This window comes from Nannospalax galili, unplaced genomic scaffold (assembly GCF_000622305.1).
Source record: "Nannospalax galili isolate Female #2095 unplaced genomic scaffold, S.galili_v1.0 scaffold10, whole genome shotgun sequence".
In the NCBI taxonomy this organism is placed as follows: Eukaryota; Metazoa; Chordata; class Mammalia; order Rodentia; family Spalacidae; genus Nannospalax; species Nannospalax galili.
The window spans coordinates 12,017,845-12,028,785 of NW_008331140.1; the positions used below are offsets into that span (position 1 = coordinate 12,017,845).

Genomic DNA, 10,941 nt, shown 5'->3' on the forward strand with positions numbered 1-10,941 from the left:
ATTAATGCAGCTCTTAATCTCCACCACAGAAGTTTCCTTTTGTACTAGAAGATACTTAATACAGAGACCCCCCCCCAGCTGTTACAATCATGGACAATAAGAGACTGTGAAATGCTGAGTCAGCCCTAGACGGCATATCACACTTCCTTCCCCCAAGGATCAGGAATCATAGTGGATTACAGGGTGGAAAGACTATAAGAGCAAGAAATTGTAGAGGACCACTGCGAAACAGTGTTTTTCAGACATAAAATGCCCATTGCATATTTGAAAGCATAGCAACTGTGACTGCATGCACAAGACCTGCACAAGAACTAGTAAGCCAAAACCTCAGCATGGAGGAGAAGGTGGGCCCAATGTTCCACCCCAGGCTAAGGAGCTATTAGCAGTTTATGGCTGCTGAGGGAACATATCAGTTTTCCTCAGGAATGTGGCCCTGATTTGTTGCCAAGTTACAATGGATGGCCCCACAACCATGCATAGACCAACAACACCAGTTGAACTTAGTGGTTAAAAATAGAGTACATGAAATTGGGATGGAGATGTGCTGATGGGTATTTGGGAGGAGTTGAAGGAGAAGGTCTAGGGGCAGAATTTAATAAAAACTCATACACATGTTTGAAATTCTCAAAAAAGTAAATAAAATCATTAAAACTGCACACATACATATAGATGCACATATGTTTTCTAAAACAATATTACAAAAACAAAAAGTGAAGCAATATATAACAATGAAAGACAAATATTAATGAAGGAATGAGTGAAACTAGTTTATTTTAGGTTTGGCATCTCCACATTCAGTTTAAAAAGCACTATATGTGGAAAACAGCCAACAGCCAAAATATAACTGTTTTCTTAAAAGTCAGAGCTGGTGGCCTGGGAAGATGGCTCTGTGTAAAGCACTTGCAGTGCAAGCATGAGGCTCAGAGTTCTGATCCCCAGAACACACATAAAAGTAGGGTAGGGGAGGCAGCTACTTTTAATCTCAGCAATGGGGAGGCAGAGAGAGGGAATCCCCAGGGCAAGCTGGTTACCTAGACTGGCTGGAATCAGCAAGCTTCAGGTTCAGCAAGAGACCCTCCCTCATAAATAAAGAGGAGAATCAAGAAAGACACCAGACAAACACACACATGCACATGTACACCTGGACATACGCATGTGCCCACACACATGTGAACACACAAACACACCACGTGCATAAACAAAAATATAAGAAACAAATACAAATGAAATAAAGGTATCTTCCACCTTGCCCTTGCTTCCACAGTTATATAACTACTTAAGAATTTCATTCTAAAGAACATACACCAAAGAAAGTGATAGTTTCTAGGATTCACTTTTATCTCAAGGCAATTTAATTTGTGCTTCAAATTTAAAAATAAATTATCACATATTTCTTCACATCACTTAATGTGTTTCTGTCTCTAGCATTTAAAAACATGTCTTTATTCTTTGAGAATTTAATATATGTATACAATGTATTTTAATCATATTTGCTTTACACTAACCCTTCCAATTCCTCCCAGATCTCCTTTCACTCCCTTGTCCTCCCAAAATCACATCCTCTTTTTTTTTAATTATTTGTTCTTTGAAAACTTCGTAGATGTATACAAAGTATCCTGATCATATCCACACTTCACTCCCCCACCTAACTCCCCCCTAGGACCTCTCTTCACATCTCCTTCCCAAACTTCATACCTTCGTTTTACACTTTTAATTAATCGATTATTTTAGCCCACCGAGCCCAGTTATCACTACACTTATGTGCATAAGAGTGGGATCCTCCACTGAGGCAGGGGAATCTGTGGAGGGAGGGAGAGTCATTTTCCCTATTTTTTAACAACTTATTGAGTCCAATTAGTGTCCTTATGCACATGGGTATCATACATTTTGCTAGAGAAAGAACTAGTGGGTCCACATCTTTAAGGAAAACTGACACTTCCTCTTCGAACAGTCAAATACCAATAGTTCCTTAGTTAGAGGTTGGGGTTCACGTTCCCATCCTCCATGCTTGAACTTTATCAGTCATTAACTTTGAAATTAATGGGCTTCCCTTTACTTAACCATCACAAAAGTGTGGCAAAACCAAAGCACATCTATGAAACCCTTGGAAAATATATTGTGTAACACAAGACCATATATTTTAGTACTGACTATGATCATTTAAAGTTTTCTCAGAATTCACAAATTACAAAGAAGTAGCAAAGCAGTGTAGGGGGTACATTATGTTTTGGTCCCCACACCACTACTCACATGCTGCAAGACCTTAGCCAATTCAGACTTTTCTCCTTCCAATGTTCTCATCTGAAAACTGCAGATCTGTTGACTGTAAGAACCTGAGCTGCATGCCTCCTACTTTCAGTCTAGAGTTTCATGCTCTATGTGTCTTGTATATTTAATGAGTTTCAAAGGTGTATTATTCAAAAAATGTGTTGAGTACATTAAATGTCTTTGAACAAAATTTGATCTACAATACAGAAACTTAACTATTTAACTGTATTGCTCTTTCTACTAAGACTAGATAAGAAAAATAAAATATGAAAAACAAGCCAAATCAAATCAGTAGACTTTTCCCACATCTTACTAAGTTGTCTAAAAGTGGTGCTTGTGAAATAAGTCAAAATTCTCAGTTCCTTCATCAGTGTCAATATGGTCGTTATTTGAAATTGAGCCACTAATACCCTTAACACGTATTTATGGTTGAGTCTGCAGTGTGCCATATATCTATATTTATATGACTGATTCAATTTATATTTGTGTATATTTAAATTATCTGTATCTTGATATTGTTTACAAACCTTCAATGTCTACTATAGTGCCACAAAATAATCCAAGGCAATTTATTTCATAAATCAGTATTTTGGTACATAAGGAAAATTAAGATATTGTACATTGAAACACTTTGAAACAAAAATTTACTTAACCAATGCTAGCTTGTTAATGTTAAAAACCCTTACAGAATTTCTGTTGTTTTAAGAGGTGGGTTAAATTTTGAGGGTGATACAAATAAGTCACAATCTTTGTTATAGGTTAGGAGTAGCAAATGTATTTCATTATTTTCTAGGTTCACATTCACTTCTCTTTAATCTGTCTCAGTCTGACATCTATAATTAACAATCTATGAGACTTTTCCAACAAAAATCATCAATCACTGATAGCCAAATCCAATGCACAGCTCATTGTTTTCATTCTTTCTAAGAACTTGGCTAACACTGAAATTCCCTCCTTTCTAAGATAACTTCCTCATTTATCTTCCCACCTCTTATAATTACATGTGATTCCATCTCCATTGTGTCCAGAGTTTCTTGGTGACCTAGAATATACATCATTCATCTCTATATTTTCAGTATACAGTATATATTGATAGAATATGTATGGTAAATACAGAAATTATTTTAATATATCAAGTAATTGAGCCTAGCACAGCCTTAGTTAGGTACAAACATTGAAGGAGAAAAATGAGTTGGATAATTGATAGGTAAGAGAAATTCATATTTAAACTTCAAGGATCAAAATTTTCCTGTGAAATTTCCTAGTGAATATTAATAGTTAGGCAGTTGTGGTGAGTGGTAGAGTATATTCAAATGAGCATGAATAGAGACTGAAAAAGAACACGAGTATTTCACTGAGAGGATCACAAAGAAAGGAAATAGAGCCTATAAGAAACATGTTGGGGGTGGGAAGGATGCAGAGGATTTTCTCTGTCAGTATATGGTAACAAAGCCAGCTGCTACTGCTACCTCCATGAGATCGTCATTATCTTTAATACATTCCTGCTTATGTTCCTAATGCTTACCCATTGTAACCTTTTGCTTTTTTTCCTTTCTACTGATATTTCTATTTGTATAGCTGCACTTGCAGGACATTGGCCATATCTCTTGTACAGACTGTTCATTCCTTGGTCACGCTGTACTATCATTCCTAAGATTTCCCTTTATTTGGCCTCCCTAGTATTAAATTCAGCTTGAGAGATTTGTTTGCCCTTTGTAAATAAACCAATCTCTGCTACTCCTATGAGAAATACCACATTAAATTGCTTATAAAAGAAGGATCATAAACTGTAATAAGCCCCTGTAATTCAGTGTGAGTCCTTGTGATTTTCAATTTGAGAGTCAATTCAAAAATCAATATTTGTGTTTTCTGTCCATGATACCTTAATTTGAATAGAATGTCTCTCTTCCAAATAAAAATCACACGGGTTTATCAACTATATTATTGTGGAAATGTCTATCTCTGAAGAGATCCCTAGCTCATTCTCTTCTCCCAAAATGAATACTTTACATTTGACTGATGTGTAGAAACACTTTTCTAAATGTTGCAACTATAAAGTTTTCACATTTTTCAACAGTACTTCAAAATGTTTGTTCTTTAATACAGAACCTATATATTAATATAGACCGTTCAAAATATTTACTTTGTGTAGTATTGAAATTTACAATAACTGACAAAGCTGTTGTATATGTACGTGTAAAGTTGTTTAAAACTACTATTAGCAAGAGAAGGTACACTATTTCTCCTTGAGGGTTCTGTTGTATCTGACTCTAATTATGAATCACTCTTGCCACTGACTCATTCCTATATTGCAAGAAGATTAAAAATGAAGAGAAAAACCTTGCCTCCAAAGAGGATTTCTGCTTCCTTTTATTTTTCTTTTAGATAATAAATTTCTTCAGCTGAGCTCTAACATTAAAGGCTTCAGTAAATTTAAGGCAAAAAGACATGTCTCCTAGTATCAGTATGATTTCAAGTTTGAAGATTTAGACATTGATAACCTCAGTGTGGCTAGACTAGTATGAGAACTATATAGAAAAATGACAATAAATGATAAATCACTGTAAAAATAAAATAATAAAACTACAAAGAAATATAAAAATGACCATGCATAGTACATGGTGAAAGATACAAAATATACATACTCTAGAAGCTCAGAGAAAGAAAACGCCATTCTTGCTTGATTAGTCCTCATGATCATTTATCCATAAATTATAGAGCATTGGAAACAACATTATATAAAATTATTTGCATTATATAAAATTATTTGCAACCACTTAAGGTTTTATGGATACGAAAATTTTGTATGTGTGTGATGCATGCTGTATGGTTGTGGAGGGTGCACTCATTTGTGAGTGTGGAGTCCAGATATTGACTTTGGGTATCTTTCTTTATATCTCGCTACCTTATGTTTTGAGATACAGTGTCTTATAGAACCTGGAGCTCACCATTTCAGCTATACATGTGGGCCAGAGAACCTTTGGGATCCACCTGTCATTGTCCCCCTAGTGCTGGTGCATGTCACTATGACCCAACATTTTGTGGGTGCTTAAATAGTAAACACTTTACACACTGAGTCATAGCCTGAGCCCCAGTAAATTTTGTTTAAAAATAAAATATCTTGTGAATCAATAAATATGAGAGATTTACTGGGGCTGCTTTAGGAATGAAAAAAAGAGGATGAAATTCTGAAGTAAACAACAAAAGGCTAAAAGGTGATGGAGACTCAGAGTTGTCAATGATCAAATAGAAGACAAAAGGATACTATGTTTACCTCATTCTCTAACTGAAAACCCCTAGTGTAGAAGATGTGTGTTCAGTGTGCAATTTTATGTTCTTTGGGTTACATCTTCTGTTCTCACAGGACATCTATACTCTAAACCAAATCTTCTTTTCATAAATATAATACATTATATAATATATTATGCTTACAGAGATGATACCCTTTTGATTTTTAGGGTTACTGGGGAACTGAGTTAATTATAAAGTTCAATAAATAGAAAAAGATAATTTTTATTTTTTAAAGAAAATTGGGGCTGAAGAGATGGCACAGTAGGTAAGAGCACTTCCTGCTTTGGATTTTTTGGTAGTTGGAATTCCACAGTAGCTGGCAGAATAATAAGCCTCCTTTCTGCAGAGCACAGATCAAGGAATGTGACAAGTAGTGGGGAATGGCTGGGGGTGACAACAGCACAGCAGACAGTAGCAGGGATGTAAAAGTATAAGGGCTCTAGTGGGGGGAGGGAGGCTATGGGAGGGTGCTACCTGGGAAGTGGGTCTATAAAAAAATTCTACAAAGCATAAAAATTTGCTCCTTAATAGATAGTAGATGTGAAAAACATTACCATTGAAATCTATCTGATGATTTTATATCCATGCTCAGATGCTAAGGAGCTCAGAAAGTAACCAACTATGACTAGTAATAATCAGATATATAGAGATTAGAAACGCATGTGCAAACATCTTAATGTCAATTGCATTGAAAATGAATTTTTCTGTATGAAACTGTGTATTTTAATAATGAAATGGAGATCTTTTTCAAAGTTTAAAGCCTCATTTAATTTTATGTCTTATAGGGTTTATACGGAGAATAATATTGTATAATTGTATTAATTCAACTGTAAACCTAATAATTTACAGCCAATTTTGAAAGAGATGCATCTTAGCTCTGGAAATTGTTATTGAATATGTCAATGCTGTTGTAATGAAATGCTTCTTCTAAGTAAGTGGTTATTAAATAAATAATAAACTTTAAAAAAGTAATGAAAATACTGAAACCAGGGACTAACCAGACTTTTTCAGAACCTGGGAAATGCAAATGTTTTCAACAATCAAATGAGCGATTCTTCAAGAAACGCAACTGATGTTAACGATACTGGTACTTGGTCCCTTCTAATCTACCTCTTCTCATAATCAAGTAAGCTTGAAAAGTATATAGATTGATACTGGTGCTCCTGAAGAAGTCTAATCCTCAGAACATTATCAGTATGTGGACAGTCTTGTAGGCCCTTGAAACAAACAATTTATACTGCATTGTTTTTATTTGATCCAACTAAAAGTCTCTTTGTGAGAAAAGTCCCACTTCTCCTGGCATTGGTTAAAAATAGTCAAATGAAATAATTTAATGTTTCAGCTTCCTCATTCTGTTTGGTAAGGCAAGCAATAGCCCACACAGAAACTTAAAAGGCAGCTTGGGAAGGAGAGAACTATAGGATTTTTTTTTAATCTCTGACATATTTTCAGGGATATAGAAAGATGTAAATACATGCAGGGTCATACATTTACTTTAATAACAACAAGAAGACCTAATCTCTTATCAATTCACCATAATTATTTGTATAAGTATGCAACAAAAGTTAAGAAGCAGAGTTTAAACTCCCTGAACTTTGAAGCCTTACCCCAAGACATGAACCTCAGCAGAAGACAAATTATTTACTGTCTCCAGGGATATAAGGAAATATCTGCCCATCAACAGAAAAGTTAAATGAACAAATGATTAACCATTACTCACAGACAGAAAAAATGTAGACTTTAAATTATTAATCTGGGAAGACAATACTTGGACAAATAGAAAAGACAATAAATTGGAAAATGACAATAAATAAACAATATAAGGGACTGGAGAGGTGGCTCAGTGGTTAAGAGCACTGACTGCTCTTGCAGAGGACCCAGGTCCCAGCACTCATATGGCGGCTAACAATCATCTGTAACTCCAGTTCCAGGAGATCTGATGCCTTCTTCTGACCTTGGCCAGCACTGCACGACACAGGTGCACTTACACATATGCAGGCAATACACTCATACACATAAAAAATAGATAAAAATATATAATAAGTAAACAAGATTAAAGAGCAACAATAAGAAATTCAAGAGAACTATAATATGATTGCAAGATTTGTCAAACATGTTGCTTATGACAAAGATAGCATTAATACTACCTGATGAAACCACGATTCCCATTGTATACAAGGTTAAACAGTGAACACTCAACACTTACTCATTTCTGACAAGATTATCCTACATAAACAAAGAAATAATGATCTTCCAATAAATGTAATAACTAATCCCTGGGCACAAAACCAGCATAAAATAATTGCTTGAGGGTGTACTTCAGAAGTAGACAAAAATAATGTCCATCATGAAAGCATGTGAAAGCATAAATTTCACTAGAGTAGTCAGTGCATAAAAAAGTTTGTCAGATATGATTGGTGGTTTCCAGATATGCTGCCACCACTGAAGAGCACAGCACTGGACATATGGTACAACAGAGCCTCAACTGCTGGTCTCCTGAGTACCACAGCCTTCCAAGGACCTCCACGGATGGTAATCATCAAGATGGCTGGAATAGCCTTATCATGAAGTTTTTAGACTTGTTTCAAGCATCAGAAGCAATCAAAGATGCAGTTGTTTGTATTGATATGCATACTAGCCATTCCTGTTTCTGGATATGGAGGGTAAATAATCAAAGGTTCTGGAGAATGTTGAAGATGCCAGAACCATCCTTTCTGTGGCTGCCTTTACAACAGATAGAGAGACTCATTGGCATGTTGTCATCCACTTAAACATTCTATGCTGCCACGCTTCTCCTTTGCCTTGGCTGTGATGACCCTGAAGTACAGAAAGACCCAAAGAATTTTCTCTTTACAATTGTCCCTTCCTCTCATGAGGATGCCTGTGTTGAGGATTATGGAAAACTATTCTCCTAGTCAGATTGGAGCATTTTTGGTTGATAAAGATAAGAGAGACTAGAAAATTTCTTTGGTCATACAGTAAAACTGCTGTGTTCACAATCCCCACTTATTTTAGTGACTAAAAGAGACAGGTCATGAGGGATACCAATCAAATATGTGGACTAAATGTACTTTGAGTGAATAATAGTGAATCCATAGCTGTTCCTTTGCCTTATGGCTCTAGGCAATTGTGAAGATCAAATCATTGCTGTATATGATTTAGGTGGTAGAACTTTTCACATTTCTACACTGAAAATTCAGAAATTTGTATTTCAGGTGAAATCCACCAATGAGGACACATTTATGGGAGACAAAAACTTTGAAAAGGCCTTGTTATGACACATTGTAAAGGAGTTCAAGAAAAAGACAGGGCTGATTTGACCTAAGACAACCTTCAAAGGATGAGGGAAGCTGCTGTAGAAATCTAAGTGTGAACACTCTTCATCTTCACATAATGACATCAGTTTATCAGATCTTTGTTTTTTGAGAAGCATTTCATTACAGCTTTAAACTACTCAATAACTGTTCTCAGAGCAAAGATACATCTCTTTCACAAGTGGCTATAAAATTTTAGGTTCACTGTTGAATTAATACGTTAATACAATATTGAACTCAGTATAAACTCTGTAAGACACAAAAGTGAATGAATTTTTAACCTTTAAAAGAGATCTCCATTTCATTTTAAAATATACTGTTTCTTATGGAAAGACTCATTGTTTTGGCTAATAACACTGAGATGTTGGCACATGCATCTCTAATCTGTGTGTATCTGATTATTACTAGTCATAATCGGTAGCACTTGAACCCTTGGCACCTGTGTATGTCAATAAAGTCATCGGGTAGATATCAATGGTAATGTTTATCACCTCTATTAATTAGCATGATGAAATTTTTATGCTTCCTCCTCAAATAGCATTCATTTTTTAAAATTTGTTGATTTGTGTGTGTGTGTGTGTGTGTGTGTGTATCACACAGAACATCCCAAACCATCTTATTCATCTATACACCCACTCCCAGATGGCTCCCTCCCATAGCCTCCCTCCCCCCACTAGAGCCCTTATACTCTGTCATCCCTACTACTGTCCTCTGTGTTGTCAGTACCTCCAGCCATTCCCCACTACTTGTCCATTCAGTGAATCTAGTCAGCCTATCCAGAGGTCTTTGTTCTAGGAAGGTCAGCTGTTCCTCATCTACCAGCAATCAGTTGTCAATATTCCTTTAGATAAGATTGGGGTCTGCTGTTCATTTTCCCACTTCTATGCTGGGTTACTATCTGGGAGTACCTTGGGCTACCCTGACCAAAAACTCAAAAGAAGGTATCTCCTATCTGGCATTGCTGCTTGTTATGTAGCCTTTAGCTGTACATATGGACTCTTAAAATTTTATATTGGCCCCTTTAATCTTTGGTTATACTATCCTTTTGGGTGTTTAAAGTCATACAGTTGGCCCAGATAAACAAGTTTATTTTTACTTCTAAGGCCGTTTGAGGATCTGTTCCTCAGGGTTCGCCATGGGCTTGGGAGGAACCCCTGGCTGTGGGGGTTTCCAGCCTGCGACCACCGCGCAAGGATGACTGGGGATGAGTAAGCATGCCGTTCACCAGCCCTTGCTGCCCCCAGCACCGGGAACAATCAGAGGGAACAGGGAGTCTAGTCAAGCAGGAACTCATTTATTGCAGGCGTTACAGAGCTTATAAAGGCATCTGGAAATCCCCCTCCTCCCTGAGGGTGTATCTTAAGGATGATCACGCACTGGTCATGCACTCCTCAGCAGTGCAGAAGTATCCGTCAGACTTTAAAAAAAAAGTCAGGCCGTGCCCCAGTAACTTCCTCTCGGCACCACCTAGGCAAGACGGGGCCTTTAGGTCCCCACATCTCCCCCTTTCATTTTTATTTTATAAGGCCTGACTGACTTTATTTCATGGGTTACCCATCTCATAGATGGCTCCCTGAGGAGAGATGGCTATCTCCTTCCTCTAATCTTATACATTTTTGCCTGTCTTAGGTTGTGTCACCTCTGACCAAGCCTTGCCCATCACTGGACATGCACCTGGCCATGTGCATGTCCTGTCTTAGGAGTGCTTGTCATGGGACATCTTACTCAACCTTGGCTAAAAATGTGCCATGATTAAGGGCAGCCACGTGGGTAATGCCAGCCCGTGACAGTCTTAGTATCTGCCTAACTCAGTTAGCCAAGCATGAACAACCGGAGGTGGTATATTCCTGGGGGAGTCCATAATCATGAGGAGGTGGGCCGTGGCAGTTCCAAGGGTCCTCTGTGCCCGAATTATCTGTAAAGACACTTAAAGATAAACATCATGGTGTAGGGCAAGTTGAAATACTTCTGAGACCATGTACCTTTTAGCCAATCAGCCAGTTGTCAAAGAGGCTGACTGGCAATGAAGCCCAGGAACTGGGTCCTTCACCTCAGATGGATATAAATA

General features: G+C 37.1%; 1 pseudogene; it reads left to right on the plus strand.

Annotated features, from left to right (window-relative positions):
- Positions 1-8,024: 8,024 nt before the first annotated feature.
- Positions 8,025-9,008, plus strand: LOC103725734 (annotated as a pseudogene).
- Positions 9,009-10,941: the final 1,933 nt, after the last annotated feature.